The following is a 14,730-nucleotide window of genomic DNA, read 5'->3' as shown; positions in this document are numbered from 1 at the left end:
ATAAGGGTTATCATTCGCATGCTGTGTAAGATGCTATCACCGCGTGCCTCCTCAAGGTGCTATTGCCGCACGCTTTGTCAAGGGCTATCGTCGTGCGCTTCATCAAGGAGCTATCGCCGTCCGCTTTGTCAAGGAATTAACACCGCGCACCTCACCAAGAGGTTAACGCCGTGTGATTCACTCAAGGTTTAATGCTGCATGCGCCATCCAAGACTTAGTGTTGTGCGCATGCCATGGCACTTCTATCTGGACCATCGTCCGATCCACTCAGGAAGTTCATTTCTTGCACCACAGCCTCACTCCTCAGGGAGTCGAGCCCCCAATTACGACTCTATTTCCCATGGAGTCACATTCCCTACCCACACAATGGTCTGTGCTGCATGACCTTAAACTGTGCAGCTGTGGTCTAGGTGCACGACCCTAAACTGCATGGTCCAAACTATATGACTTTAAACTGTAGTGGAGGTCAAGTTGCACAACCTTAAACTGCTTGGTCCGTGTTGCATGACCTTAAACTGCACAGCCATGGTCTAAACTGTATGACCCTAAACTCTAGCAGAGGTCTATTTGCCCGACCTTAAACTGCATGGTCCTCGTTGCATTACTCTAAACTGCACCACCACGGTCCAGTTGTATGACCTTAAACCATAGTGCACGTCCTGGCATGCATGATGTTAAAAGGCTTAGTGCCATTGTCCAAACTACATGACCTTAAACTACAGCGAAGATTTAGTTGCACAACCTTAAACCGCATGGTCCTAGCCGCATAACTTTAAACTGCATAGCCATGGTCTGAGCTACAAGACCTTAAAACTGTAATGCACGACGCGACAAATAGTCCATACGCATGACTTTAATTGTGAGATAGGTGTATTTCATCAACATCCCCTGCGGTGTTAAGTGTATGCTAATAAAAAGGAGCACACTTACCCCTTCAATCCCCAAAGGGTATGTTTCATACCAACATCCCCTAGTAGTAGGAGTCACATCCTATTGCGATCCACTATCCCCAGGGAGTTAGGGTCATTCTTATCTTTTCAACCCCTAGTGGGGTTGCATCTGTGCTCTAGCCTATCATTCTCAGCAGAGTTACATCATACCATTACCCACTATCCCTAGGATCTCACTTGCCCTCTTATGCCAAGTGAAGTTTGATCTTCATCTACCCCTCTGCTTGTGTATAGCCTTAACTATCTTTATCCCTAGGGAGTCAAATTTCTATCCATAGAGCTATCCCCCATGCAACTTCACCTACATGGCAACCCACACAATGGTCTGTGTTGCATGACCTTAAACTGCACAGCCGTGGTCCAGGTGCACAACCCTAAACAACATGGTCCAAACTATATGACCTTAAATTGTACCGAAGGTCTAGTTGTACGGCCTTAAACTGCATGGTCTTAATTGCATGACTTCAAACTGCATAACCATGGCTCAAGCTATATGACCTTAAACCATAGTGCACGTCCTGGTTGCATGATGTTAAACTGCTTTGCACAGGTCCCGAAGGCCTGACCTTAAATACGCCCTCACATATTCGCACACCCCCTTTACGTGCATCTTCACGCACACCTTCCCTAACTGACCCATCCGTGTGTGCACACCACCTTCTTAAATTCCCTAGTGAATCCATTCACTTCACTACCATCATCCATCATTCCTCAGTGAGTTTCACCCACGCTCACAAAACGGCGAACCATTCCCCCATCCATACTCGCCATCAGCTAGTGGGTCACCATTTTTCACCAACCATTCATCATCTTCCATCTTTCATAGGCGGCCTCATACCATCTCCCTATAGTGAGTCAAAACCATCACCATACTCACTCTATGGCCTCCACAGACTACCATTCATCACCACTACGGTCTAGTTGTATGACCCTAAACTATAGTGCACGTTCTGACAGCATGACTTTGAAAGGCTTCGCATAGGTCTCGAAGGCATGACCCTAAACATGCCTTCATTAAAAATGGGCATCGTGTACACCTGGACAAGGGAACGCCATGAGTAAAAATGATGGATAGGCATGGTCACGAAACCATGAGTAAAAGAGTTACGTGAAAACAAAAACCCAGGCACGGTGAAAACCCCAAAAGGACACCGTAAGAACAAAAGGATGAAAAGGATGGACATGGCTATTACGTCATGGGTAAAAGAGCTCAAAAACAAAGGAAGTTGGTGAAACCGGTAAAAGGCACTTGGACCGACAAAACAGGTTGACACAGCACCACAGCCTCTGCCCACACTCAATTATTAAAACAAGCATAATTCTGGCTAATGAGGTCTACACAAAATCCTCAACTGTCAGCATCCAATCAGAACATGGCTCACCGGGGAGTGCGAGCCTCATAATTTCTCCCACACTTCACCTCCAAAAACAATAAGAGTCCTTGAGGGTGAGGACGACGAGCGAAAGATCCCTCCAAAATGCTAAAAGACCATCACGAAGCCAAGAAATTGACAAAGTCAGGGCCCAACCTGCTAGAGACTTCAGGGTGATGCCTCGCCATGAGATCGCCTTGCCAAAAACCTTCCTTAGTTGACATACCTAGATCTTCGGGACAGATCCATAAAAAGCCCCCGACTAGACCAGGCAGGATGGGGCCCATGTGGTTGCCTCGCTAAAATTCTCCTTAGTCGATAAGCTCAGATCTTTAAGGCAAGTCAGAAGCCCCCGACTGGACCCCGCTAGACAAGACCTACAAAGATACCTTGATCTTCAAAAGCAAACCTAGTGGAGCAGCAAACAATGTCGACCAATGGTTCATAAGACTTGACCACCACATAGGCAGATTGTAACCAATGAGGTCCCTACAAAATCTTCAAGCTGTCAGAATCGCAAATAGTCCATCGAGGGTGAGGACTTCTACAGATCCCTCAAAAATTCTCTTCTCCCCCTAAAGTCTCCACGGATGGACCTGTACACTGCATCCAAACGTTTGAGCACCATTTTCGAAAGTTATTCCTTTTGTTTCTCTCAAAGAACAACATTCGGTGGGGCAAGCTGTTTGAAGACATTTTTCAGCACGTTGGTCCCCAGTCAATAAAGCCCAGCAAACAATTGAAATTCTGACAGTCTCATAATAGCCTTAAAACTGGTCAAGATCTTCATAAAGATTCTCAAAAGTCTCTTGCCAAGTTTTGTCACATTTTGACATGTCTAAGGCAGTGCAGACTGAGAAACAGTTTCGGCAGAATCAGCCTCTTGCACCTTGAAATGGACCCCTATAACTAGAATTATATTTTTGATGTGTCAAATTGCTGTGGGAATACCGTGATTGGATCCGGCATAGTTGAAAATCCAAAGGGGTCAAATTTCAGGTTAAACGGACATTCTAGGAAGAAGTTATAAGCCAAAGAGCGAAACAGGAGCCGCAAGCTATTCCAGTTCGGCCACCCTACAACTCAACTCCATTGAAAGGGTAGTCACGAATAGTGACTTTAGACAATCATATCTCACCCGTCTCGAGTCGGATCATGCTCAAATTATGTGAGCATGTTCGTCTCGTCAAGACGAGTTTTTCAATTTGTGGTACACCCCACGACGATGCTTGAGCATGAAGAAAATCTAGAGAGAAGTTGCTGATCCGTGAAGAAAATGCAAGAAAATCAGCATCATCATGCCTCGTTCGAGCGGTCAAATCACGCCGATCGAGTGTCATATCGACATGAAACTAGTTCCATAACGTGCGTAAGGTCTAGGGTTATCTCTAGTCCGAACCCTATACAAGATGAACGGTCGGATTCCGCACACGAAGCCAACGAAGTGACTCCAGATTTCGGCACCGAAATTCCAGATTCCGGCCAAACCTCCAAAGTTGCAAAGTCTTCGTCCAGATATTTGGAATCGAGCTGTATTTGTTGCCATGCGATGGTGACGGCATGCTCAGTGTGATCCAGTAAAGAAATCACAGAAAAACATTAAGGAATAAGCACACTATCTATCCGAAGTTTCAAGATTCATCCAAATTTCAAGTCACATGATCGTGACCTAAGAAAATGATCCATGGCTTGAAGTTGGTATCAAATCGATCACCATGCCTAGCTCTACAAGAAAACAATCATCCTTTTATCAAACGGGCATCAAAACAATCCTGGATCATCCATGAAATATCACACACGTTCTAGGGCTGCACATGACTATTTTGAAATTCCACAAATTGTTAGGAACGGGCAAATCTGTCATTTTGCACCTAGTTTCCTATTTCTTTTAATTCAATTAAATTTTAATTTCCAACAATTAGGTTTAATTTTGATCAATCCACATGTTTGGGCACAATTCTATATATATCATGTACTACCATTATATGTAGACCCCTGATTCATTCGTCAAAGAGAACTTTGCTTAATAAAATTTATCTTTCTTCTCATTGTTGGATCAAGTTCGGAGAGACAGAGAGAGAAAGGAGAGAAATTTTTGGATTGGTACCCTTAGGCTCATGGTAAATCTTCTCTCTTCTTTTCTTTCTTCTTCTTCTTCTTCGTCTAAGCTTCTCATAAAGGCTATGCACGACAGTGGCAATGTCGTGCATGCCTCTTTCCTTCTTCCCTTCCTATGGTTTCCCAGGTCACGCATGGCAATGACAGCGCCTTGCACGATTTCTTCTACCTTTTCGTTCGTTTCTATCTCTCAGGGAGGCCCGCGGATGGCGCTGCTCATCGCCATATGCAGAGGTATCCTCGATGACTAAATGAAGAGCACAGACAACAAAACTCATTCCCACTCGCAGGGGTCTCCCCCTGTTCGCGCCTATCGCAGACAGCGATGCCAATCACCGCCCGCGAGGGGTCGTGGCAACACCTATCACTGTCCACGAGCTTCCTTCGTGCACTCGGTGCCTATAGCTGTCCACGAGCTTTATCAGTACGCTTGGTACCTATCGCCGTCTGTGAGCTTTCTTCGTGCGCTCGGTGCCTATCACCGTGTGCAAGCTCTTGTTGTGTCCCATGCCTATCGTCGCGTGCCTCAAAAAGAACTTTCGTCGTGTGCTTCACAAATCACTATCGTCGTGTCGTTCACAAGAGGCTATCGCCGCCAGCGCAAGGGTGCGCTGCCTTCTTGTGTTGCCAGCGGTGACGCCTAGTCTCTTGATGTGAGCAGTAGTGTTTAGCGCTGTTAAAGGACCATGACATTGCTACTCCACGGTTGTGGGTGGTGATGCTTAGTGCCGTCTGGACCTCCTTCCCTCGCCGTCTCGAGCGTTCTCTTCATTCTCTTCCCTTCTTGTTTGACTGAGGGTCCACTTGGTCTAGCGTTGCCATAGTGGTCCGGCTGTCTAGTAGTATTGTCGTCGTGCTGGTCCTGAGTACCATGCCCGTCTTGCTGCTGCACCAGATTAAGACAGTCATATCGACCTTGGTTTCGAGTAGTATTGTCGTCATGCCGGTCTGAGTTACTGTGCCCGTCTTGCTACCACTCCGAGTCAATCATTGCACTGGTCCAGCTATCATACTAGCCTTGCCCCCTTATCGAGTCCCCTGTTCTTTTCTCCTTTCATTCAAACTTCTTTCTTTTCATTGTTGTTTGTTGTTATATTCATGTCTTTGTTGTTGTTCTTTTCATTGTTGTTTGTTGTTATATTCATGTTTTTGTTGTTGTTCTGTTCATTGTTGTTTTGCTGACACGATTGAGAAAGAGCAAGAGCGAGCACAAGGGATTGAACTTTCAGTATATGGATATTCGAAATTGTTTGGGACTCTGGCCACAATTATGTTGAGAATATATATTTCTGATTATAATGCATCAAAGGGTATCTCTCTCTCTTGCTCTCTCTCTCTCTCTCACACATTGTTAGTTGAGGTTTTAGCTACTTTCGTTGGGCATTAGCTTGTGTGTTGAAAGGTCAAAAGGTATCCCTCAGAGCTCTACGTATTTTGTTGGTTATTCTGTTATCCATGGTGTCCTCAATGTGGTGTGCTCCTGAATTACTCATGATATTAAATTGTAACAAATTTTGAGCTGCCAATAATTACTCAAGATTTGAATTGTGTAATTTCCATCGCAAAGGAGTAGATGATCATAATCTTCCTCTCTCTAACACACATAGAGGCGACAACAACACCAACAGAACAATGACGACAACAAGAACATGCATCTGTCAACAGCAAACACTCGGTAGCCAAAGTAAAAAAGGACAAAATTCCATACACTCAGTATGATACCTAGATCAAGCTGATAATAATAGAAGAAACCATGCCCAATTATGTTAATCAGACTAACAAATGCTGAAGGAAAGCATGTGACCATCCCCCTTGATTTTTCTATTCAAGTCATTAGAGAAAATCTAGTACAAGAATATGCTCATCAAAGATTAGCTTTGTCGAGTAAGGATGTTGCATAGCTGCCATTGCCAACATCCTCTTCGATGATTCATACTGCTGCAGTGAGAGAGACATGAATATAACAAGAACCTCAGTACCAATAGGTATATACTCATAAAAGTTTTAATGAATAACAAAAACAACCTGGCCATCAATAGGTATATAATAACAGAAAACAACCTCAGGGACACAAACATAGCAACAATCTTAATGTTATTTAAGTTCGCACTCATGACAATGTCATTGAGACAAAAGGCCACATCCACAATAAATAACACTCTCACGAAGATGTCATTGACTGATGATGTTCCATGCTCTTGTCAAGGACTGCTCTGCTCCTTGGGGTGTTTACACATCTTTTTCCCATAATCGGGGTTAGTGCACCTAAAGGCTTCAAGAAAAATGAATAAACTTCAAATGAGTTAAGAGATATTTTGTGACAAAAATGCATTTATATATGTACAGTCGTAGTTGAGCATTAGGGTACATCAGATGGAGACATGCATGAGTTTTAAACAAAATTAACACATCGGCAGTTAGACATATATGCACAATGCTGTAAAATTCACCATATTTACATGTATGACAGAGCATATACTGTGATATAGCACTATAAAAGAAACTGGAAGTATAACGCAAACACTGTATACTACATCCAAGTAAAGAAACTAAAATTATAGTGCAAACACTATATTATAGTGTGTTTATTACTATCTTAACTCTTCTATTGATGTTGTAAGAAGGAAATCGTGTATAGATACATTGGTAATTGCTTCCAATATTGCATTCTCAAAAAAGTCACTGCCAAAGTACATTCTCATGGAATAATAGAGGGAAATAGATAGAAAGAAAGAGGGAGGGAGAGCCATATGCAGCTGGAAAATGATCCATTTACTTCCATCAAAAACTAAAATTTACAATTATTCCCTGATATTTTCTGATTGTACTATAAAGAGAGACAAAACAAATTAAAAATCTATGCAAATATAATTATTGTTGAGATATTCTTGATTAAAAATCACCACCCGCATTCCAATTTATCATGATAATATGAACACAAGTTAAAATTACTTCCAATATTGCAACCTTCCAAAGATTTGGATGGCAAACCAAGTACTAAAATACACAAGACATTCTCTAATATCTCCATCTTCCCAATCTATAGGACTAGCAAATTTCTTATCAGGAATCAGACAAAAAAAATGCATAACCTAAAAATCCATAGAGATATAGACATCTAGAGAAGGGTGAGGTAGAGAGGTAGAGAGTTTTTTCAGAGAGAGAAAGGGAGGTTTTCTTACTGGTTAGAGAGAGGAGAGAGGTGGAGCCGTAGGTAGCAGAAGATGTAGAGAGAGGCTGAAGGAGGGTAGTGAGAGAGAGAACATATTTTTCACTGAGAGCGAGTGAGCCACTGCCCTGGTCATGCTGCTAGTGTGGTTTTCTGAGAGAGAGGTTTTCTGAGAGAGAGGGAGGGCAAGTGCGAGAGTGTGGGGTGGGTGCCCTGGTTTTGCTACTCGCGTACGCAAGAGAGAGAGAGAAAGAAGGGACGGTTGACTTCTGGTGTGGGTAACCAGACTGGTTTTGCAGCCAAGGGAGAGAGAAAGAGAGAGGGGGTAGGGGGGGGGAGACAGAGGCTGATAGGTTCTGGTGATGGTAACCTGGTTCGTTTTGCAGGCAGGGTAGAGAGAGAGAGAGAGGAGGGAGGAAGAGGGCAATGAGAGAGAAATATAACGAAGGGGCGGCGATTTTTGGTTAAACCAAGAGAGGGAGAGAGAAAGAGGTAGTTTCATACGGTAAACAAGAATGTCAAGGCATTGGAAGAGGGAAAAATATGGATTATGTGCATTCCTAAGACGTAGGTCGGATCAATAGCCACTTATTATTTTTTTGCTAATTATAGTAAAATCTCTAATTGGTCATTCAAGAGAGATACTACGTTGGGGGATGGAAAGAGAATAAATGAGAGGACAAAGAGTTTGTGGAGTGAGGAGAGAGAATAAAATCCCTATGCATCTCTAATTAATGCTTCACAATTATTATGTATAGAGATGATAATTCAAATAAAAACTAGTTGTTTTTCCTTTAACTCTTCTTAAAATATACATAACTAATAAATATGACGTTGATAAGGAACCCTTGTAGCACTTCTTTATTAGCATGTATTCCTTCCTTTTAAATTTGTAGGTATTTTTATCTCCTTTATGTTGGATTTGGTGCTATTTAAAATCATCTACATTAGAAAATCCCATATTATGTGGGATTAAGATATTCCCATATTATGTGGGATTGAGATATTTCCTTTATTATGTGAGATTTATATGGATATTTGATAAGTTTCCTAAAAGAAATATAAATCCAAAAAGGATTAGGACTTTTGGATATATCTCTTAGTCTTTTGAGATATATGTAACATCAATAGGAAGTTTTCTATTTAGTAGACTCTTAATCTTATATATATATATGATGAAAGTGCATAAAATCTGTGCCCAATTTCAGTCACTATATGCGAATGGTGGTTCCTCTAGAGAGAGAGAGGGAGATAGAGTTTCATGTGCTAAGATGCAATTTTCTCTTAGAGAGAAGAGAGTCGTGTATGAAGAGAAACATTGATGATGCCTCCTGAAAACTCCTGTAGAGTGAGATGTTGATTTCTTATAGAGAAGCAGTTCCCATAGAGATTTTGAGTTGTTTCCCCTTTTAAGTAGATAAAGTATCGTTTGCTCTCAAAGTTGTTCTCTCTCAAAGTTGTTCTCTTCCTATATAGTGGTCTAGTTATAAAATAGAGATGAGAGAATCAGCATGATGTCATTTGGGAGAGAAGGTTTAAATGGGTTTGCTCAATTGTGTTTGTGTTGATATTTGTTCTCAAATCTTTGATGTAGCTTTCATTAGTATAGTGGATGTCTTTTTGTCGTGCCCGTGGATGTAGCCCTTTTGGGTGAACTACGTAAATCTTTGTATTCTTATGATGTGTATTTCATGTTTTATTCCTCGTACTTTATTTGCCAAATTTTAACCCATCGAGTTTAGAGCTTCCATGCACAACAAGTGATATCAGAGCACAACAACTGGTATCAGAGCCCTGGTTTGGAGTTTTCGGTATGGCGTTAAAATTTTCGAATGCATGGTTTGAGGTGGAGAAATTTGATGGCAATCACAATTTTTTAGCAAGAATGATGAAGAAATGTATTTGGCAAAAGATGAAGAATCCATAAAGCTATCCAATGGATGTTGGCCTAGCGAGCAGGTGATTTTGATATCAAGGTAGAAATTGTTGGACTTGGTGCTATCTAAAATTACCCACATTAGAAAATCCCATATCATGTGGGATTAAGATATTTCTATATTTTGTAGGATTGAGATATTTCCTTTAGTATGTTAAATTGATATTCATATTTGATAAGTTTCCTAAAGGAAATATAAATTCAAAAAGGATTAGGACTCTTGGATATATCTCTTAGTCTTTTGAGATATATGTAACATCAATAGGAAATTTCCTATTAAGTTTGGACTCCTAATCTTATATATTTGGGATGAAAGTGCAGAAAATTTGTGTGCCCTATTTGGATCACCATATGGGAATGGTGGTTCCTCTAAAGAGAGTGGGAGATAGAACCTCCTGTACATAAGATGCAATTTTCTCTATGAGAGAAGAGAGTTTCCTATGACAAAAAAAATTGATGATGCCTTCTGAAGACTCTTGTAGAGTGAGACGTTGGTTTCTTGTAGAGAAGCGGTTCCCATGGATATTTTGGATTGTTTCCACTTTTAGTGAGATAAAGTCTATTTTTCTCTCAAAGTTGTATTCTTCCTAGACTGTAGTCTAGTTATGGAATAGAGATGAGAGACTCGGCATGGTGTTATTGCTAGAGCAGGTTCAAAAAGGTTTGTTCGACTGTGTTTTTCTCCAGGTTTGTTTCAAAATCTTTAAAGTAACTTTCATTGGTATAGTGGATTTCTATTTGTCATGCCCATGGATGTAGCCCTATTGGGTGAACCACGTAAATCTTTGTGTTCTTGTGGTGTGTATTTTATGTTTTATTTATTGTTCTTTATTTGCCAAAAATCAACCTATCGGGTTTAGATCTTCCACGCACAACACTTTCTTCTCTACTTACTCTCTCTCACACATCTTTGTCTTCTCCACGTACTCTCTCTCTCTCACGTCTCTCTCACATCTCTCTCCCTACTTTAATGATAGGGATTAGGTACCCTAGGCTTTTTTAATTTAGAAGTTATGTGCCCTACATATGCTCTAGAATTAGGGTCCCTTCTTATTTTTGTGGCATGTGTCAACGCCTTAACTATTGCTTAATAATGTTGTATAGATATATATAGTTGGATTACATGTGTTACACATAAGAATGAAACATGAAAATACATAAAATAAAATTTTTATAATTTAGAAGTCCCTAAGTGAAAGCATAAAAATTAATCTTGAATCTTGATAAATTTTAAACATCGCACTATGAAATATATATTTATTAAAAATTTCCAAAAGATGCAAAATTGAATTTCTACTTTGTGGTCAAGACAAAAAGTTATTTTCTAATATTCTAAAGTTTATAATAATAGTCAAAATTGGTTATGAATAATTATGGATGCACATTAATTCATAATTTTTTTTAAAAAACTTTGAAATGATGAAATGCAAATTTAAATTTATATATATATATATATATATATTAAAATTTACTAATTTAAAATTTTAATAACTGCGTCAAACTCCTAAATAAGATTATGGATTACATGTGTTGCATGAAATATAAAAATGCATAAAACAAATCTCTTCAAAATATAAAAGACAATATTATTTTGCTGGACAATATGTGGAGTGCACACAGAAGAAAGGCACAACCAGTTTTACCTTTGGATAGTCCCGTAGAATCTCAAAAGGAGAATCTCATGTTACAATGAATTAGTTTAAGAATGAGAGTACTGGTTATAGAGAGATCCGAATAATTTTGCCTACTTACAACCAAAACTCAAACCAATATTAGATCAAATATGATTCTAAGATGAATGTCGACACCAGCTATAGACTTTACATGGGTCTCAATAAAAGAAATAGTGATGAGAGAGAAGGATCAATAAGACATGTATGGGGTTCGACAATGGTGCCTACATTCATGGAGGGCAACCAATATCTCATTTTTAGAGATTACTCTGGTTTACCAGAGATATATAAAGTTACAAATCTTGCCTGAAGTCCTTATTTTTACAAATATCGAAGAATCAACGAAACTTCTAAGAAACCTGACACTCATCAAAGTTGATCTGCGTTTAGCATACCATGCGCGAGGTGATTGTTTTAGTCCATACAAGGCCTTCTTTAATTTGCACACAAGACCTTTCTCATTTTCTTTAGAAAGGCATGGAGGAAGACTCATATAGACTTATTCTTCAAGGTCACCATGTAAAAAGGCATTTTTAACATCCACCTGATGTAGAGACCACCCACAATTAACTGCGATAGATAAAAGAACACGAACAATGTTCATCTTGGCATCTAGTGCAAAAGTCTCTTTATAATCGACTCCATAATTTGCGTAAATCCTTTGGCCACTAACTTGACCTTATGTCTCACAACAGACCCATCACTATTATATTGTATTTTATACACTCATCTACATCCAACTGTTTTGTTCCCTTTGTTGGAAATATGGCATATCAAGGGCCAAATTTCAGTAGTCTCTCATTCAGTGGGAGCAAGTGAGAGATTGAAATCTTGGCGTCTTTCGAAATGGAGCCCAAATTATTTTCCCCCGAGTACACATGAGGCATCGAGAGTTCACGTGTTGAGAAAGCAATTTCTCAAGGAGGTATGAGGGGCACCTCCTAGTCAGGATTTATAGGTGAGCCTTATGTTTAGCTACAATCGGCCAGGGCTTGGAGATTCCAAATGAGAAAAATTGGACCCGAGTACTTATTGAGTATTCGCCCTGTATGGAATGGTCAAGATTTATGGGACATAAGTCCGTATCCTGACAAGAGACCATTGCATGACATGTGTATTTTTATTTTGTATGGGAAGCTACTCTTCTAAATACAATATCTGAGTTTGGAAGAGCTAGTACACTTGCGCTTTGAGAGGGCCCTGTAATTGAGTTGGATCATGTCCCACAAGGGTACACCTGTAATCCATTGAGAGTCGAATGATCGGATGTTCTGGCTCAGCGGATTTGATATGGCCAATTATGTGTCCCTTCTTTAGACTGTGGAACATAGGTCTATTGGGTCGATTTGAGACTCGGCGAAATGTCATTCGGGACTAGCTTAATGGAGTACTCCGACACCTACAATTATTAGACTGAGATGTCACTATACCTTTTGTCCACTTTTATAATGATGATAAAAACCTAATAATTGCTAAAAAAATGCTTTAAATATTTATTGTGAATTTTAAAGAATTTTTCAGAATTTTATTTGCTAAAAAAATAAGGGTTTTCATATTGTTCGGTTCAAATTCCACTTTAGTCGTATCCTAGTAGTACCATGTGGTGTCCAAGTGGCCATAAGGCTGCTACATGGCACCCCAATCCTCACTCTAGGATCACCGCCCAGCTGGGCACTGATCCCTAGGTGGGGGACTAAATTGGCATTTGGCTGCTTGTTTTATAAAGGGTTGTGTTATGGTGTCTTGTTGTATTTTGTTATATAATGTTTTAAATTAAGGCCCCCTTTTTATCACATGTCTTAATTAACTCACACATGTGTCATGCATGGCATGTGTGAAGTTTAATTAATTTATTTATTTGATATTAAAGAGAAAATACATTTTCAAATTTGAATTGAAAAATATCTTCACACACATATGTGAAGGGGTCATTATCTTTAAATTGAATTATTTAAAATTTTAGATCTACAAAGTGATTGGCTTTGATAAAAAAGAATATCTCCACATGTGTGAGCTTTACGATTTACTCCTTTGCCCTTTAGCCTTTGTGGTTAACTACTCTAATACATTATTAAAAAAAAAACTAAGGGTATTTTTGTAAGGCCATTTGGATACAATTGGAATAAAAACATGGGCCAAGGACAAAATAGTAAAGTGGCATAACTTAGGGTTAGGGTGAGTGATAATAGTGTCTAATTTCATCTCTTCATCCTAGTGGTTAGACATGGAAGGGTGGCTAGGTCCATTAGCCTCTCATGTGCCTTTGGATTAGTGCATCAAGGGTGTTGATTGAATCCAAAATAACACCCATGTTATAAAAGCACATCATGAAATCTCAAACCTTAACAATCTCAACTCTTGAACCATTTTGGAAAATTGTTGCTCTCCTTCTTCTCATTTTTTATGCTTAAGTCCATGAATGCATTTTATCAAGGTAACCTCCATTGAATTTTTTTTTCTCATAAGATCACATCCTTGACATCTATAGTTGCTGGAGTTTTGAATTTAGAAAATTTTCATTGATCCTGGAATCCCCATTTAATCATATTTTTCATCATGTTTATTCATAGTGTTTTCCTTCATGAGATATAGCCTATATGCATGACAATCCATGATCATGCATAGTATCCATTAATTACTTTGCTTCAAACTCATCAAATAATTTAGTCGCAGATTTTCACTCCATTTTCAGAACTTTTTCATCACGTTTTTACCTATAGGGGCTCATAATCTTTCCATACAAGATTGTTTTGGTTGTTCGAGGGACCACCGTGTGTAGTTTGGTCATAACTCTCTTGTTCTTTGTTCGATTCGATTCAAACCTTTTGCATTCTATTTTGGCTGATAATTTCAGTGTGTTGAGATCTTAAGAAGTTATTTTAAGGTATGTAATTTTTTTCCATTTGAAATAGACACTCTTGTGAGAGTGAACCACTTTTGTACAAACTGAAAGGTCAAAATTAAGTCTTTATAGGGCCCGATTGCGTGGGCCAGGCATAAGGGGTTCAAAACATGACTTCCCTATTATAATTTGGAATTCTAATTCCCTATTTAGTTGATTTTATTCTTTAGAATTTTTTTTAGATTAATTACATGATGTATTTAAGCTTTGGGATATAGTTTATGTAATTTGTGCTATTAAAGTGTAATTCATAAGCTAGTCTTGCTTTAATAGCCTCATAAGGGGTTGGTATTTGAGTTTATTTACAATGGTTATACAAGGCTATAAATGGTTGTAATTGTTATGTACAAGGAATGTAACTTATTCACTTAGCTTGGTTTTTAGCAAGTGGCTTATTGAAGGTGACCATTTTGCTTTGTTTTATGGCTTGAAAATTTGCTCTAGTATTTGTATCCACTTTCAATTGGTATCAAAGCTAAGATCATTTACAGCCCCTTTTAATGTCTTTAGAGGGATTTTAAAGTTTCAAATAGGAACCCATGGCAGCCCGTTCAGTACTCACCGAATTGCTTAAGGAGAAGAGGTTCAACGGAACCAACTTCTCCGAAT

At 39.3% G+C, this 14,730-nt stretch overlaps 1 long non-coding RNA gene across 2 annotated transcripts; it reads right to left on the bottom strand.

Annotated features, from left to right (window-relative positions):
* Positions 1-6,402: 6,402 nt before the first annotated feature.
* On the bottom strand, positions 6,403-8,130 carry LOC148782838 (uncharacterized). 2 transcript variants are annotated; one of them, XR_016052398.1, is made up of 2 exons: positions 7,624-8,130; positions 6,403-6,706 (listed from the first exon to the last, which is right to left on the bottom strand). It is a non-coding gene; the product is annotated as an uncharacterized LOC148782838 (long non-coding RNA). The 2 variants fall into 2 exon arrangements; XR_016052397.1 differs by having other exon boundaries at positions 6,403-6,713; positions 7,624-8,081.
* Positions 8,131-14,730: the final 6,600 nt, after the last annotated feature.

The sequence above is a fragment of the Amborella trichopoda genome, chromosome 3 (genome assembly GCF_054954075.1).
Source record: "Amborella trichopoda isolate Santa Cruz 75 chromosome 3, AtrichopodaSantaCruz75HAP2 v2.0, whole genome shotgun sequence".
NCBI classification, from domain to species: Eukaryota; Viridiplantae; Streptophyta; class Magnoliopsida; order Amborellales; family Amborellaceae; genus Amborella; species Amborella trichopoda.
The sequence above is the reverse complement of the archived record's forward strand: the minus strand, read 5'-3'. Positions and strand labels throughout refer to the sequence as shown.